Raw genomic sequence first — 24,237 nt, forward strand, 5'->3', positions numbered from 1 at the left:
ATTTTTTCCACACAGAGGAATTTAGTTCCAGATTTTTGCTTCATCTGCACTTCGTGTCAGACCCCATTCTGTCAGACTGCCCCTCTGCTGCCATTTGTCACGCGGTAGCAAAATGTGACGGAATATTGGTGGGAAGGTTCAACCTCTGCTGCCATACCACCAACATCTGCCTCTGACATCGTGGGGTAACATAATAAAGTAAGAGGCATTACTTTCAGAGCAACCCTTGTATATCGATTTTCTATTTTATTAAAGTATAGAGTCATTTTTAGATGGATGGATGAATTTGGGACACTGTTGCTTCGTCTTTATCTCTAATTGAGATACTACCATGGATTGTAAGACTCTGGAGTATAATGATTTGTCAGCGCAGGACAGAGTGGACCAATTTAATAGCTGCTGGAGGGGTTAGGATTCCAACAGCCTTTGATCAAATCCTTTTTAGGTCAGTAACATTTAGAGATGTAGAAAAAAAAATCAAGTAATTGGAGAAAGACCAGATGGTTTGTGGCTAATTTGGAAAAGTGAAGATTATATTGTTGTGCAGAATCTTATTAAATAAAAAGGTCTTAAGATTTTATAAGGGATAGATTAATATTGATATCATGTTATTCACACTGTTTAGTGTGCAAACATCATCCATCTTTTTATTTTTCTGCACATGCTCAGTGCTACCTCTAAAACCACCGTATCAGGAGTTAGTGTGGTGAGTCAATAGATGACAGCCTTATGTGGATATTTCTCCTTTATGTTTTCCATTGTTGAAGAAATATTTACATGTGTGTAAAATCTCAATTCAAATATTACAGAAGTAGCCAAATGTATGCATATCATGGAAATAATACAGGTGAGTGAAGTGCCATAAGCACAAGCTGATCTGTCTGCACTCCATACCGTTTTTTCAGAGCATTTTACTTTATTTGCACAGGCTCCTACTCACTGCAATTACACCAATGAAATATATGTTCATTTTAAAGTTTCTTTACTGTTACATTCTGAGTGCACAAAGACGCACTAGATAAGAATTAAGCTGTGCATTTACTTTAAGGAGATAAAGGTAAAATACCGTGGATTGAACTGGGTAAATATTACTCATGTTTATTACAGTACTGCCCAGAGGCTGTGAATGAAATTGCTGAATATTTCACAGATACTACAAGGGGCAACTTCTGCCCCACAGAGTTTACAGCAAAAATTAAGCGAGACAGGCAAAAAGTAAGAGTAGACGCAGATTGGGAAGTGACATTTTAAGCTTTTTATGAGAAATGTAGAATGCAGAATAGCAGGATGTCTGCTGCCTGTGTTTTGAGATCATGCTATCTCAAACAAGAATGATCTACATGTCCCAACACTCATATACGTGTGCCCTAAGATATGTTTTAAATATAAATATATTTAAATATATTTATAGGTTTATATGTGTGTAATTTTACAGATATTTCAAGATGATGTTGTAAATTGTTGTTACTACATTGCAACTGTTACTGGACTTTTATTGGTCCCTGTTATCTTACTTAGTGTTCCTAATGCCTTAACCATGATTAACAGATTTAAACTTTACAGCGTCTTGCTATCACTTGCTGGCACACACTTGAGAATATTGTCTGAGATTTTTGGAGAATCCTTTCTATTTGGCAGAGATGTTTGGATACACTTGTTAGGAACTGAAAAGTACAAAATTGATGGTCAGCTCTGGAGGGAATCCTTCAGTGAGGGAATAGCTTAAGGAAAACACTGCCAAACAAGCAAAGATTTGCTGAGAGGTTTTCAGAATAACATTCTTGACTTAGAGCCCATTATCTAACAGATGTGTATTGATTTAATAAGCCTCCCTACTGTTTCAGTATAAGCACTTAGTTCTCTTATCTTCAGTGCTGTATGTGGAGCAGGAACCTATTAATAAAAAGTCTGTAATTCCAGCAAAACATGTCGGAGCCCGTATTTGTCAAGGACAGTTAAGTATTTTAAAGCTAACTAAAGCGCTTTTTTTTTTTTTTATTGGGATGCTGCTGCTAAGTCCCTCAGCTGGATATAGTACCTGATGTATACGTTTCTATGTCTTTACTTGACAAAAGAATGATAGCATAAGCTATCTCATCAACTCCTTTTTTTTTTCCCAGGGTGCCTTAAAATAATCTTACAAAATAATATCTTGCTGTGGCTGCAGAAGTAAGGAATTGACACCTTGCAACTGCCAAGCCATTACTTCATTCTCTTTTTTTTTTTTTTCAAGGAGATGTATTTACTAACTGTACAGACCCATGATCTTTCTGTATGTTATTTTTAATTCTACAGGTTTCATTTGCCATCTAAAACGTTTAATAACACTAATTTCTGGAGAATAGAAAAGCATGTACTTGTAAGGCATATCTCACTGCTCTGCAGAATAAATGACAGAATAGAATTACATCAGTTCATTAACACAATCTCCATCTTACCTAGACTTTAGTTGTACTATTTTGTAACACTGACATAAAAACTCATAATGCAGATGATAATGAAGCACAAATCAAGGCATCCAGTAGTCCAGAACCATCACAGATGTGACAACCGCTTACCTCTGCTCCAGAAGGTTCCCTTAGGGAGAAGGCAAAAGCCTGGCCAGTTTCTCTGCTTTTCTCCTGTCTTATTTCTTACTAGAGCAAGAGACAATGATAAAGAGGGATGAAAAGAGCTGGGATTTGGTGCAAAATCTGCTGCAAGAACATGTGAATGTGGGAAGAACAGGCAGAGAGCTCTGCTGCTGCAAATTTCTGTAATGGTTAGCAAATGCTGCTGCACTGAAATGCAGCTGTGAGGAGTGGAGCTGGCTGCCACAGAACTGGGCATGGTAAGTTGTGTACAACTTTCTCAGCAGTTTTGTGCTGTGCATGAAGGGAGTCATCTGCCTACATATGCACGTGCATGCTTAAAATGAAGGCTGTTACAAAAAGCTGTGACCTTACATAAAATGAGAATAGCCATTATGATGCTTGGAATGTAAAAGCTCTTTTGAATATGAGTTAAGCTGTGGGTTTACTCTGATACTTTGTGTGTTCACTGCTATCAGTGTGTTAAAATGAAAAAAAAAATTAGCTGTGTGTTGAGAAGCAATGAATAATTTTTCTCTGCAGTTTTGTGGCACTTAGCTCCAGGTATTTTAGAAGAGTCTGCAAGATGGAAAACAGATTTTGTCACTTCAGCCTCTTGAAAAGGTGTATTCCTGATGTTTCAACATGCACTTGCAAAAGAGAGACATGGAGCACTAATGAGTCATTTTCAAAAATCTTAGCCTTCAAATGTTATAGTCTTACAACTGTTTAAAAAAAAAAAAAAAAAAGCCCAGCTGTGTATCTCTGTAGTGAGTATGTTGTAAAGTACCACAATCCCAACACAGGAAGCATTCTATATGATGTATCTTTTTTAAGGTAAGAAAAACATGTGTGAGAAGTTCAGCAAGTGTTGTGAGCACAGGACCTCTTCTTTCATGATCTATTACTATTTTCTGCAAAGTTTCAAGTAATTTGCTTTTCTGATTCAAGCTATAAAGCTTTTAACTATAAAATTGATCTCCCCATAAAGTACATGTTGTGTTCTAATACCATAATTACCTACGGCCTGATCTTCCAACCCTTGATGGCATAAGTAATCTTTACTCATCTGTCTAATCTTACTGATTGAATATACAGGAGGAGTCAAGTGAGTACAGCAGGCCGCTACTCAACTTTTCTAAATCGCAGTTTGTTTTCACGTGGATAAGTGATTTAAGTGAAGGGTTAACAGTGCTCTGTCTCTCTTAATTTAAGATTTGGAAGACAATTATAATTCAAAATGCTTCTTCTAGTTGAGACTCCTTAGGAAAAATATATACATTGCCTAGAGCTAGAAGTCCAACTTTGCTTTTAAATGCAAATATTTTAACAAGTATAACACACAGAAGCATGAACTATCAATTATTCCTACTAGGCATATGTAAAACATCTTGTTTATCACAAAGAGACCAAATTAGGCAAAAAATGTAAAATAAAAATTTGTAATTGAAGTGTTGCCTGTTCTTCTTTGAAACTGCCCGTTGTTCTAATCAGCAGTAGCCTTCAGGTTGTCTTGATGCATTTGAATGGGTCTTTTACTAAGAAAACTTGAGAACTGCTGGTATTGGTCCTCTGTGGCAGCTGTTATGCAAGAGAATCTGTCATGCAATGACCTCTTATTGAGAATGGTGTTAGAACAGTTCGTTGTTTACAAACACTGGCCTGTCAGATGAGAGTAAAGACATTAGTTTCCCCTACTTTCATTCTCTAAATGTTTTATCAGTAAGTACAGAATGACAAGAGGGGAAACATTCCAAGTCAGGTAGAGTGGATTTCCCAGCTAACCTACAGACGGAAGAATGTAGCCAAAAGTCCATGAAGATTTTGGAAGCTTTAAGTAGATTTTTTTTATTCCAGCTTTAATTGCATTAGTCTGAAGGTGGATCAACTAAAGTTTCAACAAATGTTTTTAATTTTCAGCATGCTGTTGTTTGAGCCTAAATCAAGCCAAACTAATGGTTATCTCCACGCCCAGGAAGATTTTGTTCTGGGACTGTGTATCTTTTTTTGTTGCTGTTTGTTTGTTTGTTTCATCAGGATAGTATCACCTATCTTTCAGAGCTATAGCTTCAAGATGTGTCCTCAAGGTGATTATGTTGCATTATTTTGCAGACATGATGACTGTTTTACTAACGCTTTCCTTTTCTCAAGGGAAAGCTGATAGTTTTGGACCAGCAAATAATTGTCTTAATCTTACCCTAAGTCTCCTCTTGAGGTTTCACAAATGTGTATCCACATGCACAGGATTAATGTGAATGTTGAGTATCCATATGGCACAGTCCTGTGATATGTTCTGAAAACATGTCCTGATCGTACAGCTATCTCTGGAAAATTTCAGTGAAGTTAATGTTACATTATAGCAGCACCTCGCACCTGTTTTTTTGTTTGGTTGGTTTGGGCTTGTTTTGTTTTTTGTTTTGTTTTGGTTTTTTTTTGGAGTGGGGTAGGATGGGGGAGTGGAAAAGATTTTTAGTTTGTTTTTAATATGTCCTCTGAGCTCTTTTGTACCTCGAAGTCCTAAGTCTCTGACAGTTAATGGACTGTTCTGTTTTGTTCTCTTTTTGCATCAGTCTTGCTGTTGTGGAATGATTTTTGAGATCTCTACAGTCTTGGTCGCCACTTGGGTCTGTCACCCCAACCCCACTGATTTGCTTAGGATGTTATTTTTAGAAGTCTCTCAGTTGCATTTTAACCTTGGAATTTACAGTGCTTCATAATTTAATGTATCCGATGTTGACTGGATTGATGGAGATTGTAAAATAGGTAATTATGCAACAACAAATGATGTCTAAGTACTATTATTTAAAGATGTACTGTCTACATTGTTTCACAGCTTCATCTCTCTGTCCTCTTAGATTACTTCTATGCTTTTTACAGGTCTGAGGTTCCAGGTGCCAGAATATAAATTTCTTCCACACACATTATTTTGTCGTATGTCTTAAAACGAAAGGTAGCTTGCCTTTATACAAGGTGGATTTCAAAAAGTTAGAAAATCTTGTTTTTCAAAAGTATGTTCATCCTACTGTCACCTGGTTCTGATTTTTTTAGCAGCACATGATTAAAGAGATTTGACCCTGCAAGTCAGGGCTGCAGAGAGCCTTTTGCTTCAACTCCTTAAGTGCATGAGAATTTCAGTAATGCTTATTTCAGTTAAAATAACAGGTCCTCTTCTAGGTGCTATATTTATATATTTTTCTGTTAAAAAACCAGATGATTCGTCAGGGAACCACTCATCTCAAGACAGCTGAATATGTTAATTCCGTTGTTTTCTGGCTGTTGGATCTAAGCCGGACCATCAGTGGTGTAATTGTGTGATGGACTGAGATTTTGACATGCACTGAAGAAAATGCATGGAATTGAACTCATTGGATATCTTTTCCTTGTATTAGTTAGTGATGTTAAATAATAAGAACGGTTTATTTCACTTGTTTTCCATCATTTTGAAGTTATGTGATGGTTCATTGTTGACCATATATATACTACTTTCTAGCAGTTGTCACTGGACAGTGTGGAACTTGGCTTTTCAGATGTGACCTGGAAAATAAGTCATTTCTGGCATGAGCACAAAGGCTGAGTTACTGGGATAATTCGCAGTGCTATAGGTGAGCACTGATGCATCTTACCATGAAATTTATCACATCTCTCTTAAAGTGATTTCCTTTTATCAGATCCAAGTACTGATTTGACTGAAAATTCAAAATGGTGGCACTGCGCAATGGGAAGGGTTTCACAGCAGAAATGTTTCTGTTTTAAGTGAAAACTGAGATGTTCAAGTACAGGTCATATCTATGAGTGGACTTGAAAGGAACAGTGGTCTGTCCTCGACATGGTCAGAACTGCAGAAACAGTCCTACAAACATGTACTTTGTGTTAGACTTTTGTACTTTGGTCCTTAAATATTCAATTTTCCCTGTTTGGGCTTGATGACTTCTTTCTCTGTATTCCATTACTAAAAATAATAGATGAATAAAGAAGTAAAGGAAGTCTTATGCATTTAACAAATGCAGCTTATGTGGCCTGGAGTTGTCTAAAAAATAAAAAGACATATGCAAATTAAATTTTATTTAGGGATCTCCTATTTAAATGCAGCAGTGATATCATTCAACTTGCTCTGAGATTACTGCATAGTGCTGGAGAAGTGGTGGGCAATGTAGGTGGGCACAACTTGCTGTTTTTCCAGAGGTTTTAAATACAAGCAATGCTTTAAAATGCAACACTGGAACACTGTGATAGCGAACTGGCAGCCTTACTGAGTTGAATAATGGCTGCTGTAATGTAAAGAGAGAATTCATGCTCAGACTTTTATTTAACTTAACTATGTAATCACTGCAGCATAACAAAAATGTGTTATTTCAGGTTGGTCCTTTAAATGACCAGAACTTCAGAAACTGTCTTGGAAGAGGTTAAATGATGCCATGAGAAATACTGGCCAGCTTACAGCCTTTCTAAAAATGGTGCTTTCTTTAGCCATGAACTCATTTGCTTTGTAGCTTTCTGTTCACCTTTAGTGTCTGATTTCGTAGTCAGTAAAGTTCAACAGCAGAACTCAGACCACACCGTTTGTGCCACTCATACTTCAAAAGGACATGAAATAGCTTTTACATCTCCACCTCCCTACTAAAATCTCTCCTACCTTTTGGTTTCTTGCATTAGACGGGAAGGAGTGTACCTGAGACAGTTTTTTCTTCTTTTCATTTGTTTGATGTGTGATGAGCTTGGCTATCTGATCTCATTGTGTTACTGAATATGGCTTCATTAGCCACAAAAAGTGCTATCTACAAGGAAGAAAATATGCCCTCTGCTGACTTCATCTGTGGCTAGAATTTAAAAAGCTGCTGTCAGAGAGTACCACGATGGAACTATTGTTTGCAAATAAAGCAAATTAAAATAAACATCTTTTATCATAAGAAAGCAATTAGTGTTGATTCGCAGCTTCACTTGGTTTTTCTTTCCTGACCTTGACTGTATCGTGATGGTTTTGTGCTTCCTTGGACAGCTTCTACTTGCATCTGCATCGATTAAACCTTGATCTCATTTATTATCTCAGGAAATGGTCTCAAGGTCACAGGGCTGGAAATTTAATTATGGTGGCAGTATATTAAGTGGCACATTTAAAGATGCTGAATCGCAGTAATTAATTTTTTGGATGGTGGTCTCTAGGGAACAGGTTTTCTCCACACTGGGTGTTTAGACATCCATCATGGCCATTCAGCTTGGCAGCTGTCTTTTAGCTTTAAACTGTGTCATTATTCATCTTTTACGACTGACTTTAAAAACACTAGACAACTATATTCTTTTTTATTGTAATATATGTCAGATGCTTGTATTAAGCAATACTTCACCTTTGCTATAAAACATTAACAGAGGTTGCTAGTAGTTACCTGGCTGGCCTCTAAATTGAGATAACAATTACCCTTCGCTGACATCTAGTGTCAAGGAATGAGATATAGCTGGAGTGCTGAATCCATTGGCTTGGAAATCCTGCACTTCCCCAGTGATTCAAGCTCACCCAAGAAGCTGCAGCACTGGACATAATTAGTGGACACGAGGGATTTAGTTGGCGCTCAGTGTTGACTTTGTAGCAGCACTAGGTTATTGAATGAAATGCAGCACTGCCAAGGTCTTAAAAATCTTGTAATGTTTAATGAAGGAATGGTCATTAAACTTGCTGGATCAAATATTAGGCAAGATGGAACTGGGAGGTATTTAATAAGGAGGTCTGAAAATATGAACTAAATCACATTGACTCATTTAAAAAGCTGGCAAAAGTCCAGCATATTTCAAAATTTTTCACTGCTGGTTTAAGGTAGAAGGTATTGAACTGGGGAGGGAGAACAGTAAGCAGGTTTTAGCTTCTAATGTAACTTCACTGAAAGTTTTTCTACTATACAATTATTTTTCTTAAATGAAATAAAGTTTACATGCTGCTGAGATTGCAAATAAATGTTCTCTAGGGAATGTGAAGGTACTAAAGTTCTCGTTGTGAGCAGTATTCAGAGATTTATGTGAGGTCTTTCATACCCTTTGTCAAATTGAATATTCCAGGTCTCTGAGTGACCTAGTCTACTCATATGTTATTAAAGTTGGATGAATTGCATGCTCTATATGGCTATGCACGTAGCCAACCAAAGCAGAGCAAATCAGGGCTAGCTACACTTGTAAGAACAGGATAGTCCAAATGGTTATTTTTTTTTTCAGATGACATTTTCAACAAATCCCTGTATCCAGAATCCACTGGATTTTGTGAAGAAGTATACCACAATATAAAAAATCAGAGGTAATTGCAGTATTTGAGGGAGGTTTAAATTTGGAGCTCAGTATGTAAGTATCCGAAAATGTAATGAGGATGTATCGAGCTTGTGTTTTCTTACTTGCTGTACCCCATTTTAAATAACAACATGTAGATGGTTGAGTTGTTATTCTCCATAATATTGCTGGATTGAAAAGTTACTTAAATATATCTGTATAAATATTGCTATGAGTATGCATGTATGTGAGTATTCACAATGGAATGGACAGTAGCCATATAAAAAGTTTAAATTTTGGAACACGAAGGGAATAGAGAAGATAGCTCACATTACCACTACCTGAAGAGTGATGGATGTATAATAAACAATCCATAGGTTAAGATAAGTTTGTGTGAGTGATTAGGCAAGCAGCTGTGTGCAATAAGTGGATAAACAGAAAAGAAAATCATTAATGTTAATTTCAGAATAGGCTAATGGTACCACACTAAGTATTCATCAGAAATGCTTCTTCAGCTGTACGTTCTATCCTTATTATCTCACTGTCAGATTAAGTCACTGACATTTTTGTTGAAACCAGGATAGCAAATCTTCCTGCAGTTCAGGTGGAATGATGTACTGTTTGGATGGCAAAATTAGGCTGTTTCATGCCTTTTTATGTCAACAAGCTCAATCAAAAACACTTAAAAGTTCATATCTGGAGGCAATTCTATCTAGAGATTCTACAGTAGAGGAGCTGCAGTGATAGAAAATGGTTGCGCTTTACCTCCTTTATGTAACAAACGTGCATGTGTATGGCCTTTCAGAGTTTTTTCTTCTGAGAGTTTGGATTTATAAAACCAAGCATGAGAGGTTAGGATCCAAGTGCTACTTCATCAGAATCTTCAAATGATTTATCATGGCATTTTTCCCCATTCCAAATCATCTCTTGTTAGCATTAAACATTCTGCTTTTCTTCTAATGACTTCTTGCAAATGTAAAAGCTTGTTTGAGTAAAAGTTTCCTAAAAACATTACTTAAAATAGCTATTTGGTTTACTTGCTTCATTTTTCTTTTCCTAGTTCTGAATGCCACGTTTTTAGTCTGTATCAGTGTAAGTTCCTCTCATATGAGGTATGCAATAGCTGCATTTCTGCATATAAGAACTAGCTTTCAAAACTGTTTCAGTACATCCTCACATGACTGATGTCCTCATAACCATCCAGCCTGAACTACTCTCAACTTTTCTAAATGAGATTTTATTGGAACTGATTATGATTAGATAAATGGGTGACTTCACTAATGTATAATATACTTTTCAATTATAGAGTATGTATGATAATTTACATTTCTTGTTTGATAGCATGATATTTATGTGACATTCTGCATGAGATCTGCTGCTGTTCATGTAATGGCCTCTTAAAAGAAATCGACTTTCAAATTCTTTCAATATATTTAATTTTTTGGATAAAAAAAGATGTTAGAAATCTACCTTAATTTATCCTTCAGTGGAATGAAACCTGCCAGTGGCTAAATTCTGGTCCTGGAATTTCTTGCCTAAGGATCCAAATTCTGTCATCAGCCTAACAGATGTGCATAATGTAGGCTGGAATAGCAAGATTTAACAAGATTTGTCTGAAAAATCATTGAGAGTCATATGATTGTAGGATAGCTCAGGCTGCTGGAATGACCCTCTGGACCTCTGTAGTGTAGTCACCTGATCAGAATAGGCTCATTTGTGAGATCAGACCAGGTTACTGAGAGCTTTATCCAATTTTGTCTTGAAAATGCATAAGGACTTTCCCAGATCTTCTTTTCACACTCCTTCTTGTACAGATGCATACTGTGCTTGGACTATTTCCCAGTTTTTTTCAAACCTCAGGTGTTTTATCTGTAGGTACTAGGGATCCTGCATGTCAAGTAGTGCAAGGTGAAAGAAGCCTGTCAAGGCACTTGCTGAGAGGGGTAACTATACATGTGCGTGCTGTTGCAATCGAGATTTGTGACCTGAATCTGACTACTTCTTTCTAAACTAGCTCATTACCTTTTAGTACAGTGTAGATGTGAAAACATTTGTATTTGATTCATATTGAGCTTGGATTTCTTGTGCAGAAGAAAAAAAAACTGCAACAGGAATATTCCCTAGAAATAAATACTTAAACATAAAGCTGATGCAAGTTAGAGGATTGCTGAGTTCACAGAATGCATTATTAACAGATTAGTATCCACACTGGTTGAGACACACTTGGGTTGTTTTGCATCAGGTAAATAATTTGGTGTCAATGGGCAGGGCCCATTTTATTTTCTTTTAAAATCATGATTCGTTCATGAATCAGTGGGAGAGCTTTTCTTAGATTAAAACAATCTGTTAAAGCAGTTGGGTAAGATCCTTCTTGACTGCAGTACTGGTGACTTCTGTTCCTCATCTAAATTGGTGTATGCATGTACATATACATATATGTATGTGTGTATATATTACATTTTAAACAGGAGGATGAGGACCTTACTATCTTTTTAGATTCCCTTTCACAATTTTTGAAGTGTGGTTGCTTTAAAGTTTGCATCAACTTTAATTTTGTTTTGTGACTCTATAAGTACTTCCCAGGGAGTAGCCAAAAAGAAATCTCCTTCCAATTAAAATTATTGAATCCACGTATGATCATGCAAATAACCAGGTGGAATTTATTTAACCTTCAGCCAGCTGCTTAATCAAGTTGAAATTATTGATAGCCCATCAGCAGTGATCAAAATGGAGAGGCTAAATGAAGAGGTGCCTTTTCTTCTTCTCTGCTCCCCCACTCCTGTTTTTTTTTTTTTTAATAAGAGAACCATTGAGCTGGTAACAAGACTTGAAATGCCGTGTCAGCTCAGCTAGCACGGTCAAGGAGCTCAGCTGTAGAAGGGAAATAAAACTGTTAAGTTATGGCTGCCCTCCAATCAGTCACAGGGGTAATGATGTTTGGCTTTAGTCAGGTTATATGTCAGTAAATATACATCTCTCAGACAGCCTTTAAGACAGCCTTAAGCTCATGCTTATTGTTTTATATAGATAGGGGTCGGATGCTGATATATGGTGGTCATAGGCCACTGATATAAATTTCACAACATTCAGCAGGTAAAGTTAATCTCAATAGAACAGAATGTGACTGCAGTTTTGATAGAATATGCATTCCATCAACAGTGATGGGGCATTTTTTCTCTTTTAAGCTAATTTAAGTTAAGATGATCTTTTTCCCCTGCCTTGATTCTAAATTTATCACTACTCAAAGTAACCAGTTACATTCAGTTTTTAATGTAGGGCCCTGACAAGTTCAGAATTCAAAATTCCAGCTTGTAACACCACTGATGAACTGTATTCTGCTCACTTGTCCTCTTTACAGGAATCTATGAGTCAAATGCAAAGGTAGTGAGACCTCAGAATTCCAAATTCGTCCAAGTACTGGAAAACACAAATGTCCTCTTTTTCACATGTAGAGTGATTGTGTGAACTCTTTTTCAAGAGTTAAGGATTGAGACAGGACCACACCAATGCAGACTTTCTGGACATTCCACTTAAGCTCACTGCTAAAGAATTTGTATCTATTTGCAAATACAGGATTATGCCTTCTATTACTATGGATTTACATTAGTTTCTGAATTCCACTCTCTCTCTTTGAGAGTTGAGCTGCATGACTCAACTTTAGTTTAGCAACGTACATTTCATTGTTATAAAAAGCGGAAGGTTCCGTTACGCCAGCCTCTTCTCTTACTAATATCCATTATTATCATTCCACAGAGTGAGAAAATTTAGAAATACAGTCTACAGGCACATAACTACATGCCCGCTTCATGTACCATCAGTACGATGAGACTAGAATTTGGTAAACTGTATTTTCTTAATAAGTAAAACTTGCTTTGAGACTTAGTGTGTAATGTAGTGTTCATTTTTAGGTTAGCAAAAATTTGTAAGTGTAGGTTTAAACTAGAGCATCAAGCTGTCATATGGTATAACAACCTTTAACCCAGACCTCCTTGGACCAGAATAACAAAACTGCTTTAGTTGAATGTAGTAGGATTTTTACAGACCAATGACTTAAATCTAAAGTTTTATTCTGTGACGTAATTGTCCAATGGAGAATTTGCCTAGTTAAAGAACAAGACTGGAAAAACAACAGATAATGTCCAGGCAGAAGTTGTTTCTAAGAAGTTGATTGTATATGATGCTTCAAATGTTAAGCTTTAAAGAAAAAAGGAAAACAATACAAATAAAGTTCTTATAGTCCTTAGTGTAGCACAGTAACGACATTCAAAGTCCTCAGGGTATGTACTAATTTGGAAAAAAAAAAAGAATTCTGACTATTACAAAATATATATGTACTTATTTGATCAACAATAAACAGTAGCACAAAGATAATTACAAAGTCCATCCTCAGCTGAACTCTACTGAAAGCAAAAAGTTTAGCCTTTAAACCAGTGAGCCTAGTTAATAGACTGTATCCATACTAGAAAACACAGAGCTGATACAGGAAGGGAGGGAGGCCTGGGGAGAAAGGAAGAAGGAGCCACCTGCTCAGCTGAGAATTAATGTACAGCTCTGAGGAAAAGAAATGGCGGCTGCAGCAAAGAACAAGCTTTGTTTGTATTTTAATAATTTGCCTCCTATGTAGACCTACTTGAACTTGAACTGGAGGGCTACATTGCTTACTGCACAAGCGTGACTATTAGTTCAGCTGCTGAAAACTGATCTACCATAACACACTTCCTCAGGCTGTTTGTGAAGCCAAGTGTCAGGCATCACCTAATACTTGATTCTACTACTTTTAGAGCTAACGAAGGTCCTGTTGGACAAAGGGCTACAGGTGGCTGAGCAGAGGCTCTGAAAACAACTATGTCCATCATCTTGGCCGGCCAGAATCACTACAGATAGCAGCACTGCTGCACATGGAGTTGTATGAGTGCTCCTGATGAACAGTCCTTTGACAATGAAAAAACAAAACCACACCAGAGATCCAGGTAAGCCCAACTTCTCTGCCACTGAAAGCATGGCAGAAACATTGTTTTTATATTTGAGTGATTTAATTTTAGGAAGTGGATGTGAATTCAGTTTATGAATGAGGCTGAAATTAAGACTTCGTAATACTTCTGCTTGTCTGATTATAAGCATACATATACTAGTCACAATGTTCAATTAAATAAGCAAGAGTTAAAACATTTGTTTTTCTATGACTTAAAATCTGGGTTACTTCTTTGAGAGCTCTAGCCTGCAGTCTGTGGTCCAACTGATTTCACGGGAGGACTTACTACAATAAGGGATTAACAATTTGCCTAATATTATTATCTTCCAAAAGAAGAGACAAGCTTCTCAGCTTTCATAGTGTTGCTCTTCCATATGCATTCTGTCTCATGCATAACATCTGAAATTTGCCTGCTAAGCCCCAATGCAGATTGTACAGATGGTATAGGGGGTCTTGTGTTCTAATTTTTATCATGCCCTTATACAAGCATTTCGTAGAATCATAGAATCACCAAGGTTGGGAAAGACCTCTAAGATCATCCAGTCCAACTGTCCACCTATCACCAATATTTTCCGTTAAACCATGTCCCTCAGTACAACATCTAAACGTTTCTTGAACACCTCCAGGGATGGTGACTCTACCACCTCCCTGGGCAGCCTGTTCCAGCACCTGACCGCTCTTTCAGAGAATAAGTTTTTCCTAATGTCAGACCTGAATCTCTCCTGATACAACTTGAGGCCATTCCTTCTTGTCCTATCACTAGTTACACAGGAAAAGAGGCCGACCCCCAGCTCATCACAGCCTCCTTTGTAGTTGTAGAGAGCCTTTGAGTTTGTAGAAAGCCTCAGGTAGTTGTAGAGAGCGATAAGGTCTCCCCTGAGCCTCCTCCTCTCCAGACTGAACAATCCCAGTGGGGATTTCCAGTGGGGTCTACTTGAATTGAGCCTAAAATTCCACTAAGAACATTGGAATTTGGCCTAAAATTCCATTGACTAAGACCTCCAGATTTTGCATGCACAAAAATATCTTAAGATTATTTGCCTTCTAAACACAGGGCAGAATTCATTGTAATTACATCAAACAACTCTGCTAATAACCTATCCGTATTTCCTACCACAAATACCTCTGATCTTAATAATATTTTTGCAGCTGGCAAAGGATGAAATAATGATGACAATAATTGAAGTTCTCCAGTGACCAACAGTGGTCCTGACCTGATAGAAAGATGCATCTGTTTATATGTACATGGTTAAGTGTGTCTTCAAGCGTAGCTATAATTCCACTAAAATGGTTACGTAAAATGAAAGCGGGATACAGGATTTCATGAAGAGTAATAACCTCAGCTTTTCTTTGTTGTTTTCCTTTTATGTCATATAAGTTGAAACAGAAGTGTTTTATTCTAATAGAAGTGTTTTATTTTAATAGCGTTGGCCTGCCTTAAATGGACAAGCAAATCTAGCTACATGATAAATCAGCTGCATTGCTATAAGGAACATGCCATTACACTTAAAATAAATGCTAGTTCCCAATCCCTGACGTCCACTATTTTCTCATAATTTAAATTAAATGAATATATGCTATTCTTTGATTACAAAATATGCAGCATAAGGAGTATCGTTGCGTGTTGTAAAGACCCGTGTCCACTTGATTTCCACTGAGAAAAAATAGTGAACAAAAAATTTTAAGGGAATTAGAACTGGTTTAGTAGTAGACACTGAACAATTCATGTATTGATGAACTTCTGCTGCTTATGAATATTTGGTGTATTTGCTGTTCCTTAAATTACATCTTACTACTTTATCACTCCTTTGATAATAGACATTAATTAAAAGTCAGAAATATCCAGCTAATGTTTTAAAATGCGTATGGTCAATTATAAAAACACGGTTTTCTTACACACCTAATAATTGGTTTTAAATGACAAATAATACTATTTACAAAAGATTCTAGACCTTATTAATTCTTTTTTTTGTCATTTTTAAAGGAATATATCTAGATCTTAGGCAAAAATAGTTTTCCAGTGACCTGGGAAACATTCTTGTGTTTTATCACATGCAGCACTACTGAAAAATGAAAAAGGTTCTTCGTTCCCTGTATCTTTGAGAAAGAAGTTTTCCATTTTATTAATCATGCTTCAAAGGTAAAATTTTTAATAAACGGTTATAACGATAACAATTCAAAGATACGTTTTTTTTGTTTGATTTCTTTTTTGATACAAAAAAAAAAAAGAACATTAAGCTTTGATATATGCTGTGTCATTGTTCTCACAGCTGGTAAAGGAGAGATGACCAAAGCTTTCATATTAGTACCACTTAACAGCTTTGCACTTTTTTTCCATTGGAAGTTCTGACCTTTGGGGTGAGGGGAGAGATGGGAGAAAATTAATTCAGAACAGTATGACAAGATATATTTCTTCCCTAATGGAATTTTTATTAAAAATGTGTTTCAAGTAGGTGTATAATATTTGGATTTCATGTTTACGTTATTTACAAATTAGTTCTTGTGATAACTGGCAATACAGCTGAAATAGGTATCCCAATTGGAATTAGCATACAAATTGAACAGGCTAAATAATTTGAGTTAGTCTGACTCCTGCTGCCCTGTGAAACACACACTGTAGTTCCTAGATCTTGATACCTATGTATCATCCATTCATTCCTAATTTCATATCTCAGTAAGGACAAAATCTGGAAACTCCTACATCCATTGCTCAATTTTGTTTCTGCTTCTGCATTCTAAATCTATGTTATTTATTTGTGGTCTTGAGATGGAAGGGTGTTTATTAATTGCTTCCAGGAATCATTCGTTCTTCGGTGCCGTGTTTCTCAGCTCAGGGAGGACTTTAGTGTGCCCTTTTCTCAGAGAGATTCCCATAGGGATAGCCGTCAGTAAAGAAAATGTTCTTTCAGTTTTGTTTCCTGTGATAGTTGGAGCTGGATTTGTTGCTGTTTCTTTAACGTATTTGAAATACATCTTGAATCTGACTTGACTGCTGGTGGGAGAAAGAAGAACCAGTGGTCTATGCTGCTGTTATTAAGTCACCATTCCTAACAGCGCTGTGGCATTGTGTAAGTGTTTTAGGCTTTTGTTGGTGTAATTTGTTTATATTTTCCCCAGAATTTCTTATGGGAATGCAATCCTGGGGTATAGCAGGCTTACTGTGTTAGAGTACTTGAAAGCCCCTTGGATTCTGTGATTCTGTGAATTTCCAAACACCTGATAAACCTAATGATATACAGAGGACTTGATTAACCTCAGGGTTGATGTGGATGATCTTGTCCTAAACCCTAAAAAAAAAAAAAGCACCCTACTGTCAGATCCAAAACATCAAACATTTACCTTGTATAGCAGCTTGGATTCTGGTGAGCATGCTGATCTGAACAGAAGCTTGATGCCAGTCTTGACCTATGGGTCAGAAGAGAGACTATCAGGTGGCAGCAGATAGTATCAGAGAACTTAACAGATTTATTACTTCTGTTTGATGTCCTTCTTTTAAGTCTCCATTAAAAACTAACTGAATTGTTGGAGCATATTGTCTTCATTAAGACAGAAGTCAGGGTAACAGTGGACAGTTTGCAAAGCTCAAAAATAATTCTGTAACTATATGCTGTTGTTTCTATTAAAGGAAGTTCCTTTGTTTGCTTGGGTTTTTGATTTACCAGTGATTACAATAATTTTATAAAACAGTAGCTTATAAATGCACAGTCACCTTTTCCTTGAAAATTTTATCAGTGGATTTTCCTTATGGTATTACTGTAATCTGTAAGGTTATCGGATCAGTATGGGGAACAAATGTTTTCTCATAGATGCCAGGATATCGAAACAAAATTCTCTCAAATCTGATTAATTTGTCTTTAGATTGTTAGCATTTCTACTCAAAAGTATTTAACAGCAGGTCTTATTCACAGATAATTAACTGGACTGTTTTAAAGGGTTTTTAGAAATGTTCAGTGCTCATCTGATGTTCCTGCCCCCAACAGAGGCTCTTGAAAGGTAGACAACAAACAATACATGGATGATGCCAATGTGTAAAACCAAGATGACTGGATTTGTTTTGTATTTCAGGGCATGGGTAAAGTGCAAACAAAGACAACTTATCTGGTCTGCAATCAATTTGTTTTCAACAAAAATGTTTCTGATTATTTAATCTATATTCTGTAGTGTGGAATACTTACACAGAATACAGCTATTATTTTGCTAAATACTGTTCCAGGTCCTAAAAGAAAATGATCATATCATCAATATAAATATAACAGACCTTATCTTTTAAACTTGCCAGGAGAGTTTTTATGAAATGTGGAATAAGTATTTTATTTTATTTTATTTTATTTTATTTTATTTTATTTAAGTTAGGTGGTATTAACTAGATATATTCGCTACAAGACAATTTTTACTTTTGTTTTCCAACAACTAATTTCCCTTCAATGATGCTCTGGGTTTGTGTGGTACTTCGAAAACAGATTTTCTAAGACCTCACATGTAGTGAATGATGTTTCCTAAGCTTTCTTTATGCAAGTATCATTGGCTGAAAAAAATTCCACCTGTTATCAGAAAACCCATAGTTAACTGGATTCCTTTATATGTGAAAATTGAGCAATAACTGCGAATTTGTGCCTATCTGGACTACAAACAGCATGAAATGATTCAGATATTTTCCATATGATCACCAGGTGTTAACTTTCACCTAGTAAGGCACACTTCAGGGAAAGTCAGGAAATTGCTTAGCCAGTTATTTCAAGCTATGGACTTCTGTACGTATTTGATTAAGGGCTTTTGAGAAGAGTGACCCCAATTATCATTCTTATGACCTAAATAAGCTTGGTTGTGTCTGCACTCATACTCAACTTGGGGAAGAAAGATTCAGTTTTAAAATGAACTTAATAAAGGTTTGTATTTTCTTCATGTAATATATTAAATTCCTTCCATCAGAGAATGAGAAACATTTTAAACTATTGTTGAAGTTTGCCAGGGTCTGCTGGCTTTTTCCTCCTCTTTCCATCCTAGTCAGGTTTAAAATATATTAAGTTGTAGATCTCTGCATTTTCTCTTTCAAACATACAGATTATACTGCCAGCCAATTCTGACTATTCTCCTGTTTCATATTTGATCGGTGCGTGGAAAGGCTTTAGTTTGAAGGGAACATATGAGCAGTAATGACTTCAATTTTTTTTTGTCTTGCTGAAATTTGGTTGTCTCCTTGCAATGCTCTTAAAGCTATGAAACTGCTTCTGTTTCATGCTAGTGTATGTTGTATTGACTCTTAAAAGCTTTATGTCAATGTTTTCTTACCTTTATTTTTTACCTGTCCATAATTACCTGTATGTTATCATCCAGTGTTATAAACCATCCTGTCAAAACTTATGTTTCGTGTTCTAAAAAAAAAGTTTACCCATTTAAAATTAAAACTAATTAAAACAATGTTGTTGTTTTTAAAAAGTCCTTATTTAGGCCATGTTTCTAGCTTGAAAAACAAACAAACAAAAAAAGCAACTAGCTTTTGCTACTCTGTAATGAATTAAAGCGTTAATTAAAAAAAAGCAAAAAACAAGCAAAGAAAAGCAAAACCTGTAATGTGGCTATGAATGTGATGATTTTTTTTTTACTCTGATACAGCTTCTTCCCATAACAAAAATCCAAGTATTTAAAGAATTCATAAGCACCATTTAAAGTGCTTATCTTCATGTGTGCTAAGATTTTTGCAGGCACAATAACTTCAGAAAAAAAAGTAGTCATACCCTCTTCTGTATTTACATTGGTGTGACTGTTCAGTATTGATTATCTTGTGCTGCTATACGCTGTCCGAACACTACACCGGTGTTCACAGAATGCAAGGCAAGTAATTGAGTAATAAATTTCTAAGTTTAACTAAATGATTTGAGAGCACAGGTTCAAATCTATGCAAAATGAGATCCTAGCAACATCCGTGCATGGGGTTTTTGAATTAAGCATTTTCTACTTGCATCATATCTTCCCTGAACAAATTTTCAACCCTTGTAAGTCAAAGCATCTATTTCTTATTTTTCTTATTGGCACTTCAAAACCCACTCTTTATAACTTATTCCCGTATCAGGAAAAAATGTGAAAATGTCAGGGAAAAAAAAATCAGGAAAGAAATCTAGAATATGCATATCTAGAATTCAGACACTCTTTAAAATATCAATGCTTTTTCTTACATTCACATAGCAAAGACAGTCCTCAGACTGTGCTCAGAAGGCACACAGGAAGGAATGGAACTTTGTAACTCTTCATAGTATATGTTTCTAAATAGAAAGCAGAAAGCAATTTATTAGCTAATTAGCATAGAAGTTAAGCAAATCAGACCTGGCTAGAGTGGGGACAGATATGCTGAACAATTTTTTTTTAACATCTGTCCATTCCAAATGCAACTAAGTGATGTACAAAGTTATCCTATGACTATGAAGGTGGTAAGCTCTAGCATTAAAAGGAGGTACATTGCTGTACAAGTGGAATGGATCAAATATACCAACTGTTTATTGCAGTGAATCCTCTTGCTCGTTTGCTGTTGAAGAATACAGTAAGATAACTGTAGATTGTCAGTATGCATTTCCTAGGCTATCAACACGAGAGACCACAAGTAAAGTGCGTTTCAAAATGCAGTTTACGATTTTCCTTGTGAAGTCTAGTGTCCTTATATTATGGGATCCTGTGGCTATTGGCACATTTGGCTCTGAGAAAACACTATTTAAAACTTTCAATATAAGATCTCACGGAGTATTGAAAAATGCATCTAGAGATAAACAGCAGTGTTTAATCACATGGGTATCACTGTGCACGTAGTTGATCTGTTGGAGTTTAGTGGGAAACTTGTGAATAAAGGTTTCTGGAACTGATCTGTGTTTTTCTTACACTTTCTTGCTGAAACACAGAGGTACTTTTATTAATTAAGATGAATTATTCTGTTATTTTCCATAGACAGTTTCTGAAGGCAACTAAAACATTATTTTCTGAGGTATTTGTCTTGCCTTATAGAAGGTGTTTCATCACTGTCAGAAAAGCTCCCTGTGTAGTTCCCAGTGAAGGCTCACAAACATTTAAATCCCATTAGTAGCTCTCCTACTGGAGGGGAAGTTGATTTAATTGGGAGTCAAGACAATTTTAAGCCTCAGTTAAAAAGAAAATAATAAACCACAATTCTTTTATTTTATTATTATTATTTTTTATAAATCAATTCTGGACCTGAGTGTGACTAACAGGAAAATATGTCTACAGCACTACAAGGAATAATTAAGCCGTAAATTTCATCTTTGTTTGCCAAATAAGAACGATATTTTTTATCATGGGCTCTCCCTGCCCCAACTTTATCTGACCAAACATAATTAAGTAATGGCTGATTTGTTAGCATTTTATTAGATGTGTTTGCAAGGGCATTAAGAATAATAATAAAATTCACAACAAATATTACATAGGTATTGAGATTTTCAGCAGTGGAAAACGTGACTTTCTCAGATCAGATGGGCTAGAAACATATATTCCTCCAAATTAACTATTCCTCTACACAGAAGAGCAATTGAGATACTTCTGTCTTGGTTGATTTACATACAGTAATTGCTAGTTCCAGTTGCTAGTTCCTACTACGCACTGAATTCACCTGTTCAATGAAATTCGTAAATTAATATTTTCGGACAACAAGTATTGACAAATAGCAGGAACAGTAAATGCACACTTGATTTTAGTGATAGAATTAGATTATTCTTTTGTTTGGGAATCTGTTTGCTGCTGTTAAAATTTGTAAGCTTTTGTAGGTGTATATTATGTAAATGTATGTCTATGTACATATTTATATAATGGTAAAAGTTTCATGCAGACACGGATGGAAATATTAATTTTTTTCTGTTCTTTCACAAGTCATATGATCAAGATGTCTCTAAAGTGACTTACTTATCTGGCAGGGAAATAATTATGTTTATATCTTTCTGCTGAAACTTTACAGCAGATTGAATTCTTCATATACAGGACCTACAGGAATAATCCATATTTATGGCCAATGCAGTTCAAAGGAAAATCTGAGCTGGCGTTTGTAAAATTATTTGCAGCTGAACTTCCCCAAAAACCCATTTCACAGCTAAGTTCACTAGCATGAGTCTCATCTGTATCTTAATCAATGCACAGCTGACAACGCAGAGGACAGTATTATAGGCATCATATGCCTTGCCAGCCTGTGGCAGAGGGAAGCCACAGACTTGATAGGCAATGCTCAGACATAGCACCATTGACATAGCCTGCACAGGCTTCGCAGCAGCGTGTGGGTGTGTTTTTGCTTTCTCTCAGGTTTGGTAAAAATTTGAAGTCCAGAAGAGACGATCCTGGAGGTCTGAGGCCAACTCCTTGTTCACGTTTCAAGAATTGTAGAGGAATTCCATATTCTGCCTCAATGACAGAGTTGAGGGATTGTTTTGGGAACATCAAAGTTTCTCAGTTTTAGACGCTTCCTTATCTGAGTTCTGAAGTTAACAATTTTCTTTTGTTATAGTGCTGCTTGTCCTTTAAAATGTCCTAATTTAACCCACCCCCACAGCCTCCAAGAAGACACAACAACAAACCAACCCTCATAGCGTGTATCCTTACTTTTAAGGAATATTTGATTCTGTACATATATATTTTAATTTTATAGAAAATGAAAAAAAAGGTTATTAATTACCAGCTTGAAAAGTAATTAACTCCAAAAAGTAATGGAAGGGTGTACACTAGTCTTAAGTCTGAAAACATTGAAGCAAAGATTCTGGATTTCCTTCCCCTTTCACAGGAAAATACAATTTCAAAGGTCTTAAATGACTTCAGTGAATAGGATGAAGACATACTGCTCAATTCTGGATTGTGGTTGTCCTTTCATAACTCAAAATCACTTAACTTTATTTTTTGTGTCACTACCTTTACTGTAGCCTAAAGTGCTTACAATGGAAATATGAAAGAGAACTTCCAATTTAAAGCCATCAAAACCAAGTTCCAAGTTCATTGTTCTGGCTGAAAATAGATAAGATTTGATTCTTCTAAAGCTTCATTTGGGACTTGTTTAAAGCCACTGATAACTCTCCAAGCAAAAATTATAACAACAGAATTTATAAAGTGCAAGAACTAAGATAAATGTTCATTAGGAGTATCTATATTTGTTACATATGTTTTCTTATCTTCTTAATGACAATGTCTGAACTCCAACAATTATACATCATAGCAGCTGATTACCAGTAACTTTAATGAGATCTGTCTGCTGTGTTTTGTCTCCAGTTCTCCATGTACTTTGAGATGGATTTCTAGGACTAGTGGAGAAGAGAACTAACTCTTAGTATAATTTAGGCATATGTAAAATTTGGGCTTAGTTTTAATCACACGTCTAAGCTTAGGACTTCTAAAGGCAGTAGCCGCCTAAAAAAGATCATAGCTGTGTCACCTAAGGTAGTATGGCTTAAGATCAGAAAATAACAAGAATAATTAAGGTGCTTGTCTCTGATTTGCATGGCCATTCAGATAATGCTTTCAATTTTTGTCCTTTTGAAATGCTCATGTAGTATAAAGGTTATAAATCAACTATTGTAAGCCAAAATATCATCTGCTTTCGCTGTTAGAAAGCACATTAACAGTATTAAAGCTTTGCTGAAACTTGAATGCATTCCACATGCAATTTTTTAAAAGAAGAACGGTAAATAACAGGCCATTTTGGAGTAAAATAGATGATCCTTTCCAAAGTCTAGTGATAGCATAATTTAGACATAGCCCTTCTTCTAGCAACAGACAGCTTTAAAAAAAATCATTCTTATAGTATACACATAATTTTAGACAAGAGGAATAAAGTTTTGGAGTGAGTCCATTCATTTATTGAATGGAGTTTACTCATTTGTACGAGCACAACAATGACTAGGAATGTCTTTAACAACCTCTCGTCTTACATAGAAAGCTTGCCTTATCTTTTGGGATTTCAGTTTGCCAATAGGATTCTCTTTGCTAATATTCGAGGTATTTCCTTTCTACTCAGACTATTACTTATCCTCATTGATCAAATCCCATCAATCCAATGAGAAAGATTTGTAAAGTATGTTTAAAAATAATATTTTAAAAATTAATGAAGTCTAGATGCCTCTAATTTAGGAGTCTCTGAAGAATCGTATTTTCCAGATTTTATTGGAACCCTCAAGAGTAGTATTTAAAGTTTTTTAAATTAATATAAGCACCAGCTCCTACTTAACCACACAGCTTTGGAAATTGCAAATTTAAAAAGATAACAAGATCTGTGATATTGCTGAGAGATCAAAATAATGAAGCCATATTATGAGCACTGATTTTAGCATTATTATATTCTTTACCTGTGATCTGAGCAGATACCCATTTTCAAGCAAAAAAGGGTTTAATTGTCTTAAAAGAAATAGATAAAAATCAAGTTTCCCTCCGGTAAATAACTGCACCTTTCTGCTTCAAATGAAGTTGTCATTCAGCATT

General features: G+C 35.9%; 1 long non-coding RNA gene across 2 annotated transcripts in view; it reads right to left on the reverse strand.

Annotated features, from left to right (window-relative positions):
- The window catches only part of LOC110403875, a 53,104-nt gene that overhangs the window by 18,716 nt on the left and 10,151 nt on the right, over positions 1 to 24,237 (reverse strand). Inside the window, exons 2-3 of one of the 2 annotated variants that reach the window (XR_002441878.1) lie at positions 17,128 to 17,193; positions 2,429 to 2,636 (exon numbers count right to left, since the gene is read on the reverse strand). This is a non-coding gene — a long non-coding RNA (uncharacterized LOC110403875). Of the gene's footprint in view, positions 1 to 2,428; positions 2,637 to 17,127; positions 17,194 to 24,237 lie in introns of those variants that run through there. The other variant, XR_002441877.1, reaches the window with a different exon arrangement.

Source organism: Numida meleagris, chromosome 9 (assembly GCF_002078875.1).
Source record: "Numida meleagris isolate 19003 breed g44 Domestic line chromosome 9, NumMel1.0, whole genome shotgun sequence".
In the NCBI taxonomy this organism is placed as follows: Eukaryota; Metazoa; Chordata; class Aves; order Galliformes; family Numididae; genus Numida; species Numida meleagris.